Here is a 17,819-nt window from a genome sequence, read left to right as displayed (position 1 = left end):
ACAATGTCAGTGGAGTTTTATTTACTCGCATTCATCTCAGAAACAATTTTTTTTTTCCTGCTGCTCAGGACTCAGATTTAAGCTTTCCACAAGAATCTTTTTCTGGTCATTTTTCTCATAGTATTTTTTCATGACTCCAGTTCTTCCTAGAGTTTGCATTCATAGTGCCATAGTTGGAAAATCAAGGACATAGTTGTTCCCTGTCTTATTGCTTATCTTACCCTTTTTTCTTATATATTATATTCCTATAATCTACCTTCCATTTTTTCCTTCTTATCCTTAGTTTTTTTTACACTGTATTCCTATATTCTTCCTTACATTCTTTTTTTTTTAAGTTTTATAGGTAGAAATTAAAATAGTGAGAAAAAGAAGGAAACCTAGGTAGAGGGAGATATATGCTGCAGCCTCACTTTTTTAACTTTGGCATTCAGCCACCTTATTTTCACTCCCCAAAATAGAATACCCCTGCCTTAATTTTTCAACATATTTGGACCTGATTCAGGAGGACCTGAATCATTATCCACAGGCCCCTTCTGTCTCTTCTAAAGGGCTATTCACAGGGATGTCAAGGGGTGGAGCAAAGACCTCCCCCTAGCTCAGCCAAGTGTAGACCCTACCAATCACCTAGTAACCACATACATGGTCAAGTAATCCTTTAATGCAGCCCTGCTGGGTGAAGCAAGCTCAGCTATCACTAGGAAACAATTATGGATCTCCACAGTTTTCAGGACAGTGTTTCTCGCTGAACCTGAAACTCATCCATTCAACTTTGGGCTGATGAGTGAGCACCAGGGATCTACCTGTTTCCATATGCTTTGCACTGGAATCACAGATATTCAGCACTGTACCTGGCTTGTACTTGGCAGCTAGGAGTTCTAACTCCTGTCTTCAACCTGTGCAGCAAGTATTTTACTGAGTCTCTTCCCAGTCCTTATGGGTAATGTGTAAGGTACATAATGTGATGATATGGGATGCTTGCAAGATAGTAAAAATATGTGTAGTGATGCAAATTAAGACACTCACAATCTCACAGCAAAATTACTCTTGTTTTGTCTTTTAGCTGAAATCTACTCATAGACCAGATTACTGCCGTCTTCCCAAGCTGTGTGCTATGCAGTATACCTCTAAACTTGGTCATCCCACCTACCTGCATTTCCTTCAAACCTACTTTGGGAACCCTATTTTCTTCTTTGTCTCTATATCAGATTTTTATTTTAAATTCCACATAGAGATGAGATTGCACAATATTGCTCTTTATCTTGTTTATTTCACCTAGCATGATGTTCTCGAGAATCACCCATATTATCATAGATGTCAAGATCTTACTCCCCCTTTTTACTTTTTCCACTCTCTTCCCTCCACGTGGTCTCTCTGTCTCTCTATCTCTTTATCTCTCTGTCTCTCTCTCTCCCTTTCTCTCTCCCTCTCTCTTCCTCTCTTTACCAATAAAGCTCTAGAAAGATTTTAAAAAATCTTGTCCTTTCTAGATCCTTATACTGTGTTCAAACACAAGATCTTACCTATGTAGTCCCAGCTGCCTTGCAACTCATTTTTTTAGTCAAATTGGACTCAAAACTCAACAGGAATCTGCCTGCCTTTTCCTCCCATGCCAAATGTCATCCTATTACTTATAAGTACCATGGTTTCCCTGTCCATTATCCCAATAGTGACTCAGGCTTTAGGAGTGCAGATGAGCATTCCAAAGCAGTGATTTCCTCCATTCTGTTTCTAGTTTCATTAGGAATCTCCACAGTGCTTTCTGTCATGGCTGTCACAGAAGTGCAGAGCATTCCCTCTTCTCAGTACACTCCCAACATTTGTTCTCCTTGACATTTTGACGGTGGCCATTGGAATAGGTATGAGACAGCACCTCTGATGGTGGTTGACATACATTTCCCTTCTCCCTTACTTTGGGATAAAGTCTTTGAAGAGTGTCTTATGGGGCCTGGACCTGCTTACTCACAAGGCCAGAGGAGTCAGAAAACTCACCCAGCAGATTAGTTCAGCAAGGTGTTCTACAGGCTAAGGATGCATGGGAACATTGCCTTGATCTCCTGAATCCTCTTTTGTTCCCCATCAATCTTAAAATTAACAACTTTGTTCCCAATTCCAAGAATCAATCATGACAATTAACTGATGGTCACTCCGTGTAATAAGAAACATTAAAAACTGAAGTCTTTTATTTTTTTTTAATTGAAAAAAAAAACTACAATAAATGAAGTAAATTAGAGCTTTCAGTTTCTGTCTACAAAGGGGAAAACAATCTGGGATGGGGAAAGTTATATAATTTAAATTTAAAAAAAGCTAAATGATGGGTATGCAGGAATCAGGCTTGGCATCTGAGATACTAAATAACATTGACACATAAAATGGCTCTATGATTCCATCAGCATTATTTTCTGCATATTTAAAATCTTTCAAGGCAGTAAATACTTTTTTAATATGCTGCTCCTTTACTATGTAAAAGAGCCTTTTATAGATTGGCCTCTTGGTTAATATCAGCCCTTCCAATCAAGCATCCAATTGTAATCCTGGCTCCCTCCCTTGAATCGTTCTTGCTAGTTGTATATTAAATATACAGCCAATACCATATAGTTATGATCTCCATCTGCAGACTCTGATATTTTCAACAGCCCTAGCAAGATTTCCTTTGGGTACTTTGAACAGAGACAAAATAGGCAATCGGCTGTCCTGAAGCAATTATAAAGCTGGGCTGTTCAATTTTGTATGGTGAGAATTCATTTGCCTTACTTCTAACCTAACATCACTGCATATAAATGTAATAAAAGCTATAGGCTCAAACTCAATCCTGGCTTCATGTATCAGAGAATTGTATCTTATCAAAAACATTTTCTCAGGTGAAATATGCTGCCTATAGTTAAGGAAATGTTTCAGCTGTAAATGTGATTGCCATTAAAAAAAATTAGCAAAAGGTCTACCATTTAGAGTCAAAAAAGCCATCCAGCATACTCTCCAAAAAGACTTCACAGTTTTGCCTGGTGGATCTCAAACTTAAAATGCATTTTAGTGCACCAACCATGTAGTAACAGAACTGTAATTACTTAAGTCATGTGATCACTATATTAATTTCCTAATTTGTCCCTTTTAACTGAGAGTGGCACCCCTTTGACAACTAGTCTAAACTCTGCTGCAGGAACAATCATTTTAGAGGATGTCTTAGCTGGTCCTGCTCTGATCCAACACCATTGCTTTCCATGAAATTCTCCAGGGAAAGTCTCTTGAATTCTTTCTCAATAGCAAAGAAACATTTCCCATAATTCTACCCAAGCCAGTTAGTCTAAGGACCATTTTCTCCTTATACTTCAGCAATGTCTACACATGTACATTTCTTGGGTAGCTCTCCTATCAGAAGTGTGAAGCTATATTTTCAATGATGTAAGAAAAATTGGTTCAAGTGCAAAATTTCAAAGAATGCCCACCAAAGGCAATCACTAAAAAATAAATACCATTTTAATTCAATATATTAAGAATCAAACTTAAAGAAAAATTCCATAATGAATCATTATCTAAGGTAAATATAATATTGTAAATATAAAAAATATTTACCCACTGATATTTAATCCCCCTGATTTTCTGTCCTTTATCTGTTAACCTTGTCCATCTTATTCATCCCTTCAAGAAATTCCTCTTCCAAGAAAAAGCCATATGCGATTTTATCCAGAAAAGTAGTGGAAGGCTGCCCATTAATGAATGTATTATCTCTTACATGCTTCTGTTTGAGCATGCACCAGTAAGTATTTAATTCCTGGGATAAATTCCACACTAATTTACATTCAAGCACATTGCTATGATATACATCTGTGTTAGGTGTCCTGCATACACTGCTTGATCAGCCTGGAAGATGGCAAGCAGAGTTCCAAGATGCCCTATGATCTGCACCCATGGAGTTGTACCCATGAAAAAGTTAAATTATTTGGCAAAGGTAAAGAGACTCAGTCATTAGCTTAATTAGGTTCTACAGTAATCCAAAGATAGCCAAATACTGCAGTTGTAATAAAGGCACCAAATCAATTAAACTCAATCTGAAGGGATAGTGTTCCTGGATAGTGTTAGCTTCACAAAGGCTCTTACAAAGGGGATTCAGGTTTTTCCTGAAGACTTGAGTATCCCATGGATCTGATAAACAACCTGCTTTCAGGTCAACAGAGCAGGGATTCTGACAGAATATTGGGTGAAGTTGAATAGAAGCTGAAGGAAGAAGTGGACCCTTCACCCTAGTTAATGTCTTGATTTTAGTTTTGTTTGACACTAAGAAAAAGTCCAAAGGCTTCTATGCTCTGAGGCACATTCAGAATTCCATGCCACTGAAATATTTAAGTTTCCCCATATACAACTTATTATGTAAATACAGAAAATGAATACAGAAGCCAGTATCACACCCTTGAAAAGAATTTATTGTATGCACTATAACCTTCAATCTGTTGAGACAAGCCTACATACTCTCTCTAAAGATGAATTGTATAACTAGTTTTTGCTATGTGGGCCTTTTTTCAATCATTCTCGATTGCCCATAATACCAAGTAAAACTCTGTATTGTATGTTCTAAATGATTTTCTCTAAACCCATCTTTCCAAACTGTCTTCCCACTACCGTATAGGCCACTCCAGGACTCTTCTTACATATGGTCAAGGTAGCTTTTCCTTTTTTAGTTTTATATATTCAAGTTTAATTACATAGTCTACTGATTATTTATGTATCCTCCTTAATTTTTACCTGTTTTTATTATTGTGTTTTCAATGCCCTTAACACTTTTAAGTACAGTATAAAGATATTTTTACCTCAGTTCTTTTTCCATAAAGATAGCAGGAAAACAACAACCACTGTGAACAAACATTTGACAACAAAACATATGTGCCTACTATAGTGGAAATAGTGTATGTCCACCCTACCAATCCATAAGCTGCAAATACATATTGGAATATATTGTAAATATGGCAAAATTGAAAGAAGCTTTTGAGAACAGAGAAGCATCCTGCCAGAAATGAGAAAGCTAAAGTTGAAGCTGCCTTCCTAGCTAGGTGAATTATAGTGAGAACTGAATCACAGGCTTCTTATGCAATACAGCATGACATTGCGAGAGTCTAAAAGAGCTAAAAACACTTAAGTCACAGAGAAAGCACCAAATACCAAATAAAGACAATCACTGCAGGGAGTATTTATTCAATGAGGAATCGATTCAAATAATTTCTGGGGCTGGGGTAAACCATAGTCTGCTCTGCAAACTGGACACCAAGGTACTAATTCAGTCTAAGTCCCACCCCTTGAGACTCTGAAGAGCCCCTATCTTAAATCCAAGAAGAAAAGCATCTAAGTTCTGTCTGGAGCAGTGAGGCTAGAAAATAAGACAAATTCCTCCTGATGTTTTTCTCTTTAAGTTCTTCAGGGAATTGGAGATTGCCCACCTACTTGGAAATGATCATCTGCTTGAGTGAGCCCATCAGTGCAAATGTTAATCGTATTTAGAAACACCCTCGGAGACATTCTCAGAAATAACATTTTATGTGGGACCCTCTGGTAGTTAACTATCCAAATACATATACTGACATTGGGGAAAGCTGGTTGCCACTGAGGCAAAGTAGGTGAAAAAACAAACAAACAAACAAACAAAAAACGAACAGTTGGCAACCACATCTGAAATCTGAACCCCCTGACCTTAACAGGTCATGCCTCAGGAATCATAATCCAACTAAATGACTGTGGCTCGGGATGTTTTGCTGCAGGATTGTCTGACTTTCCCTTGGCTTGCAGTAGTTCTCAACCTCAATAAAGTTTCGACCCTTTAATATAGTTCTTCATGTTGTGGTGACCCCCAACCATAAAACTATTTCACTGCTACTTCATAACTGTAATTTTTCTACTGTTATGAATTGCAATGTAAATATCTGATATGCAGGATATCTGATATGTGATTTCTAAGGGGGTGATGACCCAGAGTTCGAGAGCTGGTGGCTGAGAGTAAAGACATAATCTTGGGGTTAAAAGTTATTGTCAGTGTACTAAAATCCAAGTAGTTCTGATTGAGTGTGCTTATCATATTTCCTGATATTCATTATGAATCTTGAGAAAACTGCTGGCTCATAATAGTTAATGTATAAAACATGATATGAAATATTTCAACACCTGAATTATATAAAACTTTTAGATTTAAATAAAAAGCAGGTACAAATACCAGCATAGGTCTCATAAAAGGTAAGTAAAATTTATGTAAAATTATTAAAGTTATTATCCAAGTTAAAATTGCTATTGTCCTAGAAGAAAGTATAGATTCTAATGATCAAAAAAGAAAAAAAGGTTAACTGAAAAAAAAAGGACAGAAGCACATATCAGACAATGTAAGAGAAAAACTCATAATAGACTCAGTTACTATAATTTTATTAAAAGCCAAAAGAACAAGAGAAGACAGTGCTGAAAAAATGGTCATGGAAAAAGAGTCAAAATTGTCAAAAAAATGAATAAAACAAGTGATATTCTTTTAAAAATTTCAGGGAAAATTTATATATTTACATATATATACATGAATATATATATACATGTGCATATATTATATATACAGAATTGATGTCTCAGATGTAGTAAAAATATAAAAATTAAAATTAAACAGAAAAAAATAATAAAAGATATGATGAAAGAAAACTTAAAAAATGTGAACCTAGAATAATGCAAAATGTTGATTTCAGAAAGGGAAAATCTCAGATTGGCTGAGATTTTTATTTGCTTAAGATTTATTGAGAAATGTACAAAAAGCCACATTTCAAAGTCCTTGGGATAAGACTGTATAATCTGGAATTTTACACAGTCTTTAGGAACTTGGGAATGCTATAGCCAAGAACTCTCAGTGTAAAAAAATAAATAAATAAAGTTGCAATGGATTCTTTTATGAGCCAATTAATGGAAAAATCCAGCCTGGAAATATGAATGGATAATAAATCTATTTAAATTGATACTTCAGAAAAATTATTTAAGAAATTGTGGGTCAGAAGATACATGTTATTTAGTGGTAATGTAGAAGTGTATGCCAGGTCAAAAAGGGGGGAGTCAGAGTGTGGGGATCATAAGCATTTTATTTTTTCCCTTTTGTTTTAAATAACCAAAAAGAAATGCAATATATAAAACTAAACATGAGACTTTTAAAAAAAAATCTTGAAGTGTAAACTAACCAAGAGATAAAATGGAAGCAGGTCCTACAATCTAACCCAACCTGAGGAAACTATAAAGAAAGTAGAAAGGAAATGCAGAAAACAGGGACTAACTAGTAACCTGCTGGTGTTTGGAAAAAGAGAGCCAGGGGTGGAAATGATCAAGATAAATTGTGTACATGTATGAAATTATTAAGAGCAAATAAAGTTTAAAGCAACTTTGAGAGGATTGTAGAGAGGGCTCAGTGGTTAAGCACACTTACTTCTCTTAGGGAGGGAATATGTTAGCTCCCATGTCAGAAAGCTCACCATGCTTGTAATGATAGCTCCAGAGGATCTGGTGCCCTCTCCTCATCTGTCCTCATCAGGCACATGTGCACAGATAAACTCAGAGACAAATCATAAATAAATAAGAAAATAAATCTTTAAAAAGCTTAGTAAAACAAGTATTCATGTTCACATATTAGTCAGAGTTCTCTAGAGAAACAGACTGATAGAAGGGTGGCTTACAGGCCAGTGGTCCAACTAGTCCAACAATGGGTGTCTACCAATGGGAAGTCTAAGAATCCAGTAGTTTTTCAGTCTATGAGGCTGGATGTCTCAGCTAGTCTTCAGTATACACTGGAATCCCAAAGAAGGAGGCTCTAATGCTAGTGAAGAAATTAACTTGTCAGCAAAGAGAGGACAATCAGGCAGAGAGCAAGAACTTCTTTCTTCTGTGTCCTGTATTTATGATGCCATCGGAAGATGTGGCTCAGATTTATGGTGGATATTCTGATTTCAACGGATCTGAATTACAGGTGAGTCTTACTACTTCAACTGATTTAATAAAGAAAATGCCACAGGTTTTAGTTAATTACAGATGCGGTCAAGTTACAACAAGAATAGCCATCACAACACATATAGTTTGTATAAATAAGAAGTGGAATAGAAGTGGTTAATAGAGATAACCTGGAAAACTGAACCAGCAGAAAGAACATTAGCTATTTTTTTAATCTCTTTGGCCTCGTTACTATGTAAAATGCCAGACACAGTAGCATAATCCCATAATCTCAATCCTACTAGGGCAAAAATAGGCAGATTCTTGGAGTTCATTGACCAGTCAACCTAGCCAAATTGATAAGCTCTATGTTCGATGATAGGCCCTGACTCAAAAAATAATGTGGAGAATGATCTAGGAAGACAGAAAATATTGACCTCTTTTACATACATACTTTGTTTGCTGGCACCAGCAGTCACACGTGTATATATGGACACACATTTGCATTTCACGTGGTGTAGGGGATATGAATTCATGTCCTCATACTTTTGTGACAAGCACCTTAATGTCGAAGTCACGTCCCTACCTACCAGGACATTTTACCTTTTTTATTTTGCATACTTGCTCTCATTTACCCTTTGCAACATACAGGACTCACTTACAATATGTCTTATAGGCAACTGGTGTCCACCCAATTCATGGATATAAGAAGTTTGAAGGTCATCCAGTGGAAGACATTCTACCTCTCCTGTTATGACACAGGCTGATGTAGCAGCTCTGTCCCTAGGTACTGTGGACTCTCCAACATTGTCTGAATCCCCAACTACCACAGGTGTTATTTCTTAAAATTCATTTCCTTGAGAAAACAAAGTTATTTAGACAGATTCTAGAATCCACCTCTGGCAAAGTGCCATGAGGCATATAAGCCTCTAAGACACTGAGCCAGGGGATGAGCATTCACGAAGATACAGAAAACTGAGTGACTAATAATGACACAACACATTGTTTTTGAAAGTCACATGCTTTCCTAACCTTGGCTCTCAGAGGAACTGAAGATGTTCTAATCAAGCTGCTAGCTAATAGATGAGAAATAATTTATGATATGAGATTATGATAGGAAGCAGAGCGTGTGTTGCCAAAGAAGATCAAAGATTCAGTGACAGTGGTCCTCCCGACCCCATCTACTAATCATGAATGACTTCTCACTGCTCACAACTACAAAAACCAAAACCAAATGTAGAAGTCAGGCAGGGTCTGTGAAACTCTAGTAATAAGTAGTATTCATCAGCAGGTACACGAGCCAAGAAAAGAATAGAAAGATATACATCTCATTAAGAGGTGAAAAGCTAATAAAATATTACTTTTATGCCTATAAATTATTAATAAAATTTGAAATGTAATGTGTTGTTTTGATCTATGGTGTGCCTATGCCAATTACTATAACTCATCATGGAAGATATTAACACTTAGCCATCTTATGATTACAGGAAAACATTTAAAAATTAAATCTCAATTCATGTACATGGCTTATTGTAGAGATGTGTGGTAAGGCAATCAATAAAATCTTCCAAGCATAAAACACGTAATACTAGGATAAAAACTTTGGGATGAAATACAATAAAAGTACAAGTTTAAAGAGTGAAATTAATGCCTTTATATTTAAAACTATTCCATGAGTACTGGCGAATACTTAATCACTGTGATCATTAAATTGTATAGGAAACATTTAAAGTACAATCTAAGAGTTTTATTTTTTAATGACAATATTTACACTATGCAAGGAATGACATCTCTGAAAGTTCTTAGATATATGTTTAACACTTTCTGCTGAAAATGTACAGCTGTGTATATACACTCAGAAAATTCTTTTAGGGATGCTCAAGTAAAAGCACCTTAAAGCTATTCTACAAGCTGCAGTTATTAATGTTTATATTTTACCATGCTTACTATTCCTAAGTATTAGATATGCACACAAGCTTGTTCCTTCTGAGTTCTTCTCCATGCCTGTCACATAACCAGTGGTAGTCACACTCCAAAACCTTACCCCATTAAAGCCCCCAAATAATCTCTACCTATCACCAGATTGGATAACTGACATATCTCTAACAAAAGTAACCAATGAGCTGTTATCAGAGAAACATGGAATTTATTGTGAGTTGTGTACCATAGAAATGCAGAAGCTTTGCCTATAAAGTCTCATCAACAGAACTTTCTGAGCATGAGCTGAAAAAGGATAACAACAATACACATGCTACAGTGAATGGGGATAGGGAAGTTCTGGAGGCCTCAACCCTACACAAAGAACTACAGGCAACTAAGAAATGCTCAGAGTGAGAGAAGTGGGAACCACCTGTTAATCCAATACCAAATGTACATTCCTGAAAACACCCATGAGTAACATACAGACCAAGCAAGTATTATGTGCTTAGGAATACATACATATTGTTGATATGTATATATAAAATGACCTTGAATTTGAAAGGGTGCAAGGAGGGTTTTAAGGACGTGTTTGGAGGAAGGAAAAGAAATGGACAAGTGATGTAAGAATGTTACAATCTCAAGAAAATAAAAAAAATAGTGAATAAATTGCATGGATGCTGGAATTTCCCCCTTTAGTATAATGAGATCCAAATATTTTTAAATGAACTCAGGGCTCTATCAAATCCAGTGTCTCTTTACAAGAAATGACTTCTTGCTGCACTGAACCCCTACCTCTCCTGTGGCTCCTTCCAATCAGGGCCATGGCTAAACTGGATGCCCATACCTCACTCTATCCTCCATCGTGTAAGAAATACTAAGTGCATGCTGTCTTATTCAGTTCTTACTCACATCTAGCATGTCTGTTACATGATAAAATGTTCCAGATTTTCTTTCTTTCTTTTTCCAAAGTTCATCTTAATTTTTCCTTGTGAGGACCTCTGGCTTTCCAGGCACCTGGGTATTGGGGATTTTCCATTGAGGAGATTGTTTGGAAACTAAAAAATTAGTATGATTAAAGGACCTTGATTTGGAAAAAAAAAATTCATTTGCAAGTTGTTTTAGTTACCTTTTGTTCCTGTGATAAATCATCATGCACAAAACTGACTTAGAGAAGAAAGTTTATGTGGGTTTAAATTTCCAGATGTGGAATCCTTAGGAGAGAGAGAGGCATGGCACAAGTCGACCAGAAAATGGAGCTGAGGGTTCACATCTTTTTTTTTTTTTTTTTTTTTTTTTTTTTTTTTTTTTTTTTTTTTTTTTTTGTCAGAGCTGAGGACTGAACCCAGGGCCTTGCACTTGCTAGGCAAGTGCTCTACTACTGAGCTAAATCCCCAGCTCTGAGTGTTCCCATCTTAACTGTTTCAGAGGGAGGAAAATCAACCAGAAGTGGGAGAAGGCCATAAACTCTGAAAATCCTACTCCAGTGGTATACCTCCCCCAGCAAGGCTCCATGTCTCTAGTGTTCCACCATTGCCCCCCAAAGCACCACCAACCTGGGACCAAGAGCTCAAATTTAAACCACCTTATAAATGATAAGGAAGTTTGGTAGGTGCCTGAGCATGGCATACACCACCAGTTGGTGTATCCTGATTAAGCTGTACTGAATTCCCCTTTGTAAACTGACTTCCTTGAAGTCAAAAAGGTTTCCTCTTTCCATGAGGAGGAGGAGATAGCACATTTCATTTATGTAAATGGAAACTGTGTTTCAAAATTAATGGGAAGCTTCAACCAGATATAATTCTTTGACTTCTAGAGTGCCTTCAACATGCACGAAGAGAGAGAATGATGTGCCAGGTGGAGTTTGAGTTTGTGATTTACTATTCTTCCTTTTCATTTCACCAAAATTTAGTCACTAACAGTGTAATTAAAGTCAAGTAACCAACTTTGAAATTACAGTAATATCAATGCCAAATTAAAAGATGTTTAAGGAAAAATAATGATGCTATCCATTTCCACCTAATGCTCTCATCCAGTACTTGAGCTTTCTGCAAATAGCCCAAAGACACTCATACTTACAGAAAGTACAGTGTCTGTGTGTCTGTGTGTGTGTGTGTGTGTGTGTGTGTGTGTGTGCGTGCGCGTGCACGCGCGCGCATGCATGTGCATGCACTTTGGGTGCTGGCAATGGAACTTTGGGCTTTGTGACTGCCAGATAAACAAAGAACAACTTCCAAGCTCACAAAAATTCCTTATTCACATAAATTTCTGCAGTCTTCATGGCATTAGAGATTCGTTGTGGATATAAGACAGACCTCCATTAGAGCTTGCAGTTTATAGGGAGATAAGTAATATACAATTGCAAATTTTGAATTCACATTTTTGAAAAAAGATTAATTAACTAATAGCGAAGTCTCAAATATTTTAATGGAGGGAATAATTACAGCAGTGCCCTCTTCTCAACTACATTCTTTCTATATAAGGTTACAGGGTTGAATGTGAATATTAGTATTTCCCAATAGTGTTCCAAGTACATCTCATTATCCACTGAAATACCTTACAGAGGAGATGAAATTTTTGGACCTAGTATTACTTAGATCCAAAGAACCTGTTGCTCTGAAGAGACACCATGACCATGACAACTCATATAAAGGCAAACATTTATTTGGGGTAGCTTGCTTACAATTTAAAGGTTTAGTTCATTATTATGGTGGGGAGCATGGAAGCATGCATGCAGACATGGTGCTGGCTACATTCTGATCAGAAGGCAATAGGAAGTGGACTCAGTGTCACACTGGGGGAAGCTTGAGCAAAATAGACCTCAAAGCCCACCTCCACAGTGACACACTTCCTCCAACAAGAACACACCTAATTCAACAAGACCATACTTCCTAATAGTGCTATTCCTTTGGGGACATTTTCTTTCAAAACACCATATTCCACTCTCTGGCCCCTAAAGGCTTGTAGCCATATCATAATGCAAAAATGCATTCAGTCCAACTTCAAAAGTCCTGATAGTCTATGACAGTTCTAAAAGTCCAAAGTGCAAAGTTTCTTCTGAGATTCATGTAATCCCCTATAAAATCAAAATAAAACAGCAGATCACATACTTCCAATATATAATGGCACAGGATATATATATAATATATATATTATATTACCATTTCAAAATGTAAGTAAGGGAATGTAGTGAGGAAACACCAGATCAAAGCAAGATAGAAAACCAGCTGGGCAAACTTCAAACTCTGCTTCTCCATGTCTGATGTCAAAACACTCCTCAGAATCCCAACTCTGTTCAGGTTTGTTGATTGCAACACACTTCTTTCTCTTGTGACAGTTGCAATCCCTATTAGCAGCTCTCCTCCGCAGGTATCCCATGACTCCAGCATCTCTAACATCTTGTGTTCACCAAGCCAATCCAGGATTCAATTTCACAACTTCACAAAATGGCCTCTATACTAGGCCTCCATTCAGGGACACCCCTGACACATGGCTGGCCTCAGCAACTTTCCTTAGGCATGGAGGCAAATTCTATAACCTGTTTCTTCTGTCCTTAACTCTAAAGCCAGAACCATGTGGCCAAAGCTGCGTAATTCTGCTGCTTGCTGGGGCTAGAACATGGTCCCCTTGTTTAATTACATCTTCACCAGCCTTCTGTTTTTCATTGTTACATTCACTGCCAAAGCTTGGCTGTCCTAGGACTTGCTCTGTAGACCAAGCTGGCCTCAAATTCAGAGATCTACCAGCCTCCACCTTCTAAGTGCTGGGATTAAAGGCCCACCCTTTAATCACACCCAGCTCTAAACTTTTCTTTAATTCCTTTTTAAAAGTTGGGAAACTAAGTTGCCCTGAGGTCACCACTTCCCTTTTTATATTTCTCAATCTGTTTATCTTCTTGAACAAAGGATTTAGCCATTCCATTTCCTGGTACCACTTTTCTCAATCTGTACATTTTGGATTTTTGTTTGCTCAGCTTGCTCCTTTCCATTATAAATCTTCATTAGAGTTACCATTAATAACCACAATACAGAGTCCATACTAAGCTATTTTGAGATTTCTTCTGCCAATAGAATTAATCCAAAACTCTTCACTTTAGCCTCAGGTAGACCCTTTGGACAAGGGCAAAAAGCAGCCACTCTTCACAAAATATCACAAGAATGATCTCTAGGCTACATAATAAAAATTTTCTCCTCTGAAAGTTCTTGAGCCAGCCCCTAACATTTCATATAATGCTTAGCACCACTGTCTTCCATGCTTCTACTAGTATGGCCCATTAAGCAATACTTAAAGCATGATACTGCTTTCCTTAGCCCTAAGTACCAAAGTCCAAATTCCTCCAAAGAAAAACATGATCTGGCTTATCACAGAAATACCCCAGTCTCTGGTATCAACTTCTGTCTTAGTTAGGGTTTCTGTTGCTATGAAGAGACACCATGACCATGGTAAATCTTATTAGGAAAACATTTAATCAAGGTGGCACTTTACAGTTTCAGAGGGTCAGTCCATTATCATTATGATGGGAAGCATGGTGATGTGCAGGCAGACATGGTGCTGACTACATCTTGATCAAAGGGCAATGGAAAGTGGACTGAGCCACTGGGACTATCTTGAGTGTAGGAGAACTCAATGCCTAACCCCATAGTGACACACTTCTTCTAACAAGGCCACACTTACTCCAACAAGACCATGTCTACTAATGGTGCCACTCCCTTTGAGGGCCATTTCCTTTCAAACCACCACATAGTATTTTTTTAATGTTTATTTTATTTCTAATTATATGTCAGTGTGTGTTTGTGTGCACTTGCATACTAATGCCTGCAGAGGTCAGAGGCTTCAGATGGCCCTGGAGCTAGAATTACAGGGATTTGTGAGATATCTGATATCAACGCTAGAAGTGAAACTTGGATCCTCTGCAAAATCAGCAAGTGCTCCTACTAGCTGAGCCGGCTCTTCAGACCCTGGACTTGGTATTTTAGCAGTCTTGTCCCACTGAGTTTTGTTCCTTCACTCTGTGAGATCCAGTGATGAGCTTGGCCTTTTCCTTTGCAGTCTAGTTCAGAATGTTACCTGTCCTCTCCTGACTATTTTTTTTTTTAGATTAATTTATTAGGGATACAGTGTTCTGTCCTATATGTATGCCTGCATGCCAGAAGAGGGCACCAGACCTCATTATAGGTAGTTGTGAGCCACCATGTGGTTGCTGGGAATTGAACTTGTGACCTTTGGAAGAGCAGCCAGTGCTCTTAACCTCTGAGCCACCTCTCCAGCCCCTCTACTGATTGTTTTGTGCATCTCAAGACAGACATTTAGTATACCATACCCCATTTTCTTGTTATTTGTAACAGAAGAGAAAACCCTGTCTCAATTAAGACTCATCTTTACACCAAATGCTTTTGAAGTTATCCTCTATCATTTGAATGGTTATAATTGTTTTTCAGTCCATTTTATTTTATTTTATTATTATTTTATTTTATTTTTTAATGTTTGTGTTTTTATTTTACATATCAGCCATGGGTTCCCCCTGTCCTCCCCCCACCCACCCCCGCCTTGCCCCCAGCCCCTCCCCTCCATTCACATCTCCTCCAGGACCCTGGGGATTCAGCACAACCTGGTAGATTTAGTCTACCAGGCAGGGGCAGTCCCCTCCTTCCAAGCTGAGCAAAATATCCCTGCATAAGCCCAAGGTTCCAAACAGCCAGCTCCTGCACTAAGGACAGGTCCTTTGCTCTACAAAAGCTTCTCAGTTTCAACAGGTCCCATCGATTGATTATTTCTCTCAGTGTCTGTGCTACTGGTGTTATATTTAGAAAGTGATCTCTGGTGCCAATGCGTTCAAGACTACTTCCTACTTTCTCTTCTATCAGGTTCAGAGTAACTGGATTTATGTTGAGGTCTTTGATCCACTTGGACTTAAGTTTTGTGCACAGTGACAGATATGGATCTATTTGCAGCCTTCTACACATTGACATCCAGTTATGCCAGCAACATTTGTTGAAGATGATTTCTTTTTTTCCATTGTACATTTTTGGCTTCTTTGTCAAAAATTATATGTTCATAGCTGTGCAGATTAATGTCATGGTCTTCAATTTGATTCCATTGGTCCACATGTTGGTTTTTATGCCAGTACCAAGTTGTTTTTATTACTGTAGCTCTATAGTAGAGCTTGAGTTCGGGGATTGTAATGTCTCCAGAGGTTGTTTTATTATACAGGATTCTTTTGGCTATCCTGGGTTTTTTGTTTTTCCATATGAAGTTGAATGTTATTCTTTCCAGGTCTGTGAAGAATTGTGTTGGTAATTTGATGGGGATTGCATTGAATCTGTAGATTGCTTTTGGTATGATCGCCATTTTTACTATGTTAATCCTGCCTATCCATGAGCATGGGAGATCTTTCCATTTTCTAACATCTTCTTCAATTTCTTTTCTCAGGGACTTAAAGTTCTTGTCATATAGGTCCTTCACATGCTTGGTTAGAGTAACCCCAAGGTTACTTTATAAGGTATTTTATATCATTTGTGGCTATTGTTAAGGGTGATATATCTGATTTCCTTCTCAGCCTATTTGTCTATTGTATATAGGAGGTCTACTGATTTTTTTTTTAGTTGATCTTGTATCCTGCTATGTTGCTGAAGGTGTTCAGTCCATTTTAAACAGAATAGGAGGGGTTGAAAGGAAAACAATTAAATTGCTCAAACAATCTTGGAAGCCAATAAGCCTGAGAGACATCTACAAAAACTCTAAATTCAAGTCTCATTAAGAGTGTGGAGAGGTGCATCTCATAATCCATATGCACACCTCTAAATCATCCAATTGTATGGGATGCCTAATCCTTGCAGTCTTCTAGCTTTCCATACAGAGCCTTGCCACAGAAATTATTTAGATAAGATGTTGTCTCTAGAGTACACATTTCCCTCTCACTGCTGTGGTCAGCGTAGTGTACATTTTTGCCTCGGTTTTAGACATTAAATTGGTCTTTATTGTAGAGTGAACATAAGCTGTTTGATGATGAGAAAGTATCAAACCTCATGTCCAACACCACCAGTTGCTTTAAATACTGTATGTCAATTCATGTGCTCAAAACACTCAGCCTCAAATCCCATTTTCTACTCATCTAACACATACATTTTTGCTCATTTTATTCATGTTTTAATTGCTTCCCTCACTCTGTATATTGTTTTCCTCCAGCACATATCCAACTCTATCAAAAACATTTCCAATTAATATTATTTCCTGATGTGTGTGTGTGTTGTTGTTTTTTTTTCTTGGAACATGCATTTGGCTCTATTCATATACTTGAATTGGTTTATGTTCTTACATGAATCAATAACTTTCCACCAAGCATATGGGACACTTGGGGTGTTGTAGTTGGAGACCTTCTCTCCAGCCCCCGCCAAGCCCTGTTAGACAGCCCACTTATAAAATAAATACACAGACAATTATATTATTTAAACTGCTTGGCCATTAGCTCAGGCCTACCGTTGTCTAGCTCTTCCTCTTATATTTAGCCCATTTCTATTAATCTATACTTTGCCACATGGCTCATGGCTTACCAGTACCTTACATCTCGTTTCTCATGGCAGTGGCTGGAAGTGTCTCTTCCCAGCCTTCCTGTTCCCAGCCTTCTCCTCTTCCTTGTCCTGCCTACCCTATCCTTCCTGCCTGGCTACTGGCCAATCAGCACTTTATTTATTTTAACCATTCAGAGCAACACATTTGACATACAGAACATCCCACAGCAGGGTGTTATAAATTTTCATATCCCTTAATAGTATAAAGGCAGATGATTCTTAGTAAACAGTAATGAATTGATTAATATTATTATATGTGATTCTATGGGCTGATGACGCATTTTAAATACTTTTGTCTATCTGGGATACTGTATTCAAAGACTATAAATTGAGTGGCTAGAGAGAAATACATTTCTCAGGATTCTGGAGGTCAGTGTGCTCGCATATGTGGTGTCTTTTAAGGACTGTCCATGCTTG

The sequence above is a fragment of the Onychomys torridus genome, chromosome 10 (assembly GCF_903995425.1).
Source record: "Onychomys torridus chromosome 10, mOncTor1.1, whole genome shotgun sequence".
NCBI lineage: Eukaryota > Metazoa > Chordata > Mammalia > Rodentia > Cricetidae > Onychomys > Onychomys torridus.
Note: the sequence above shows the minus strand (reverse complement) of the source record.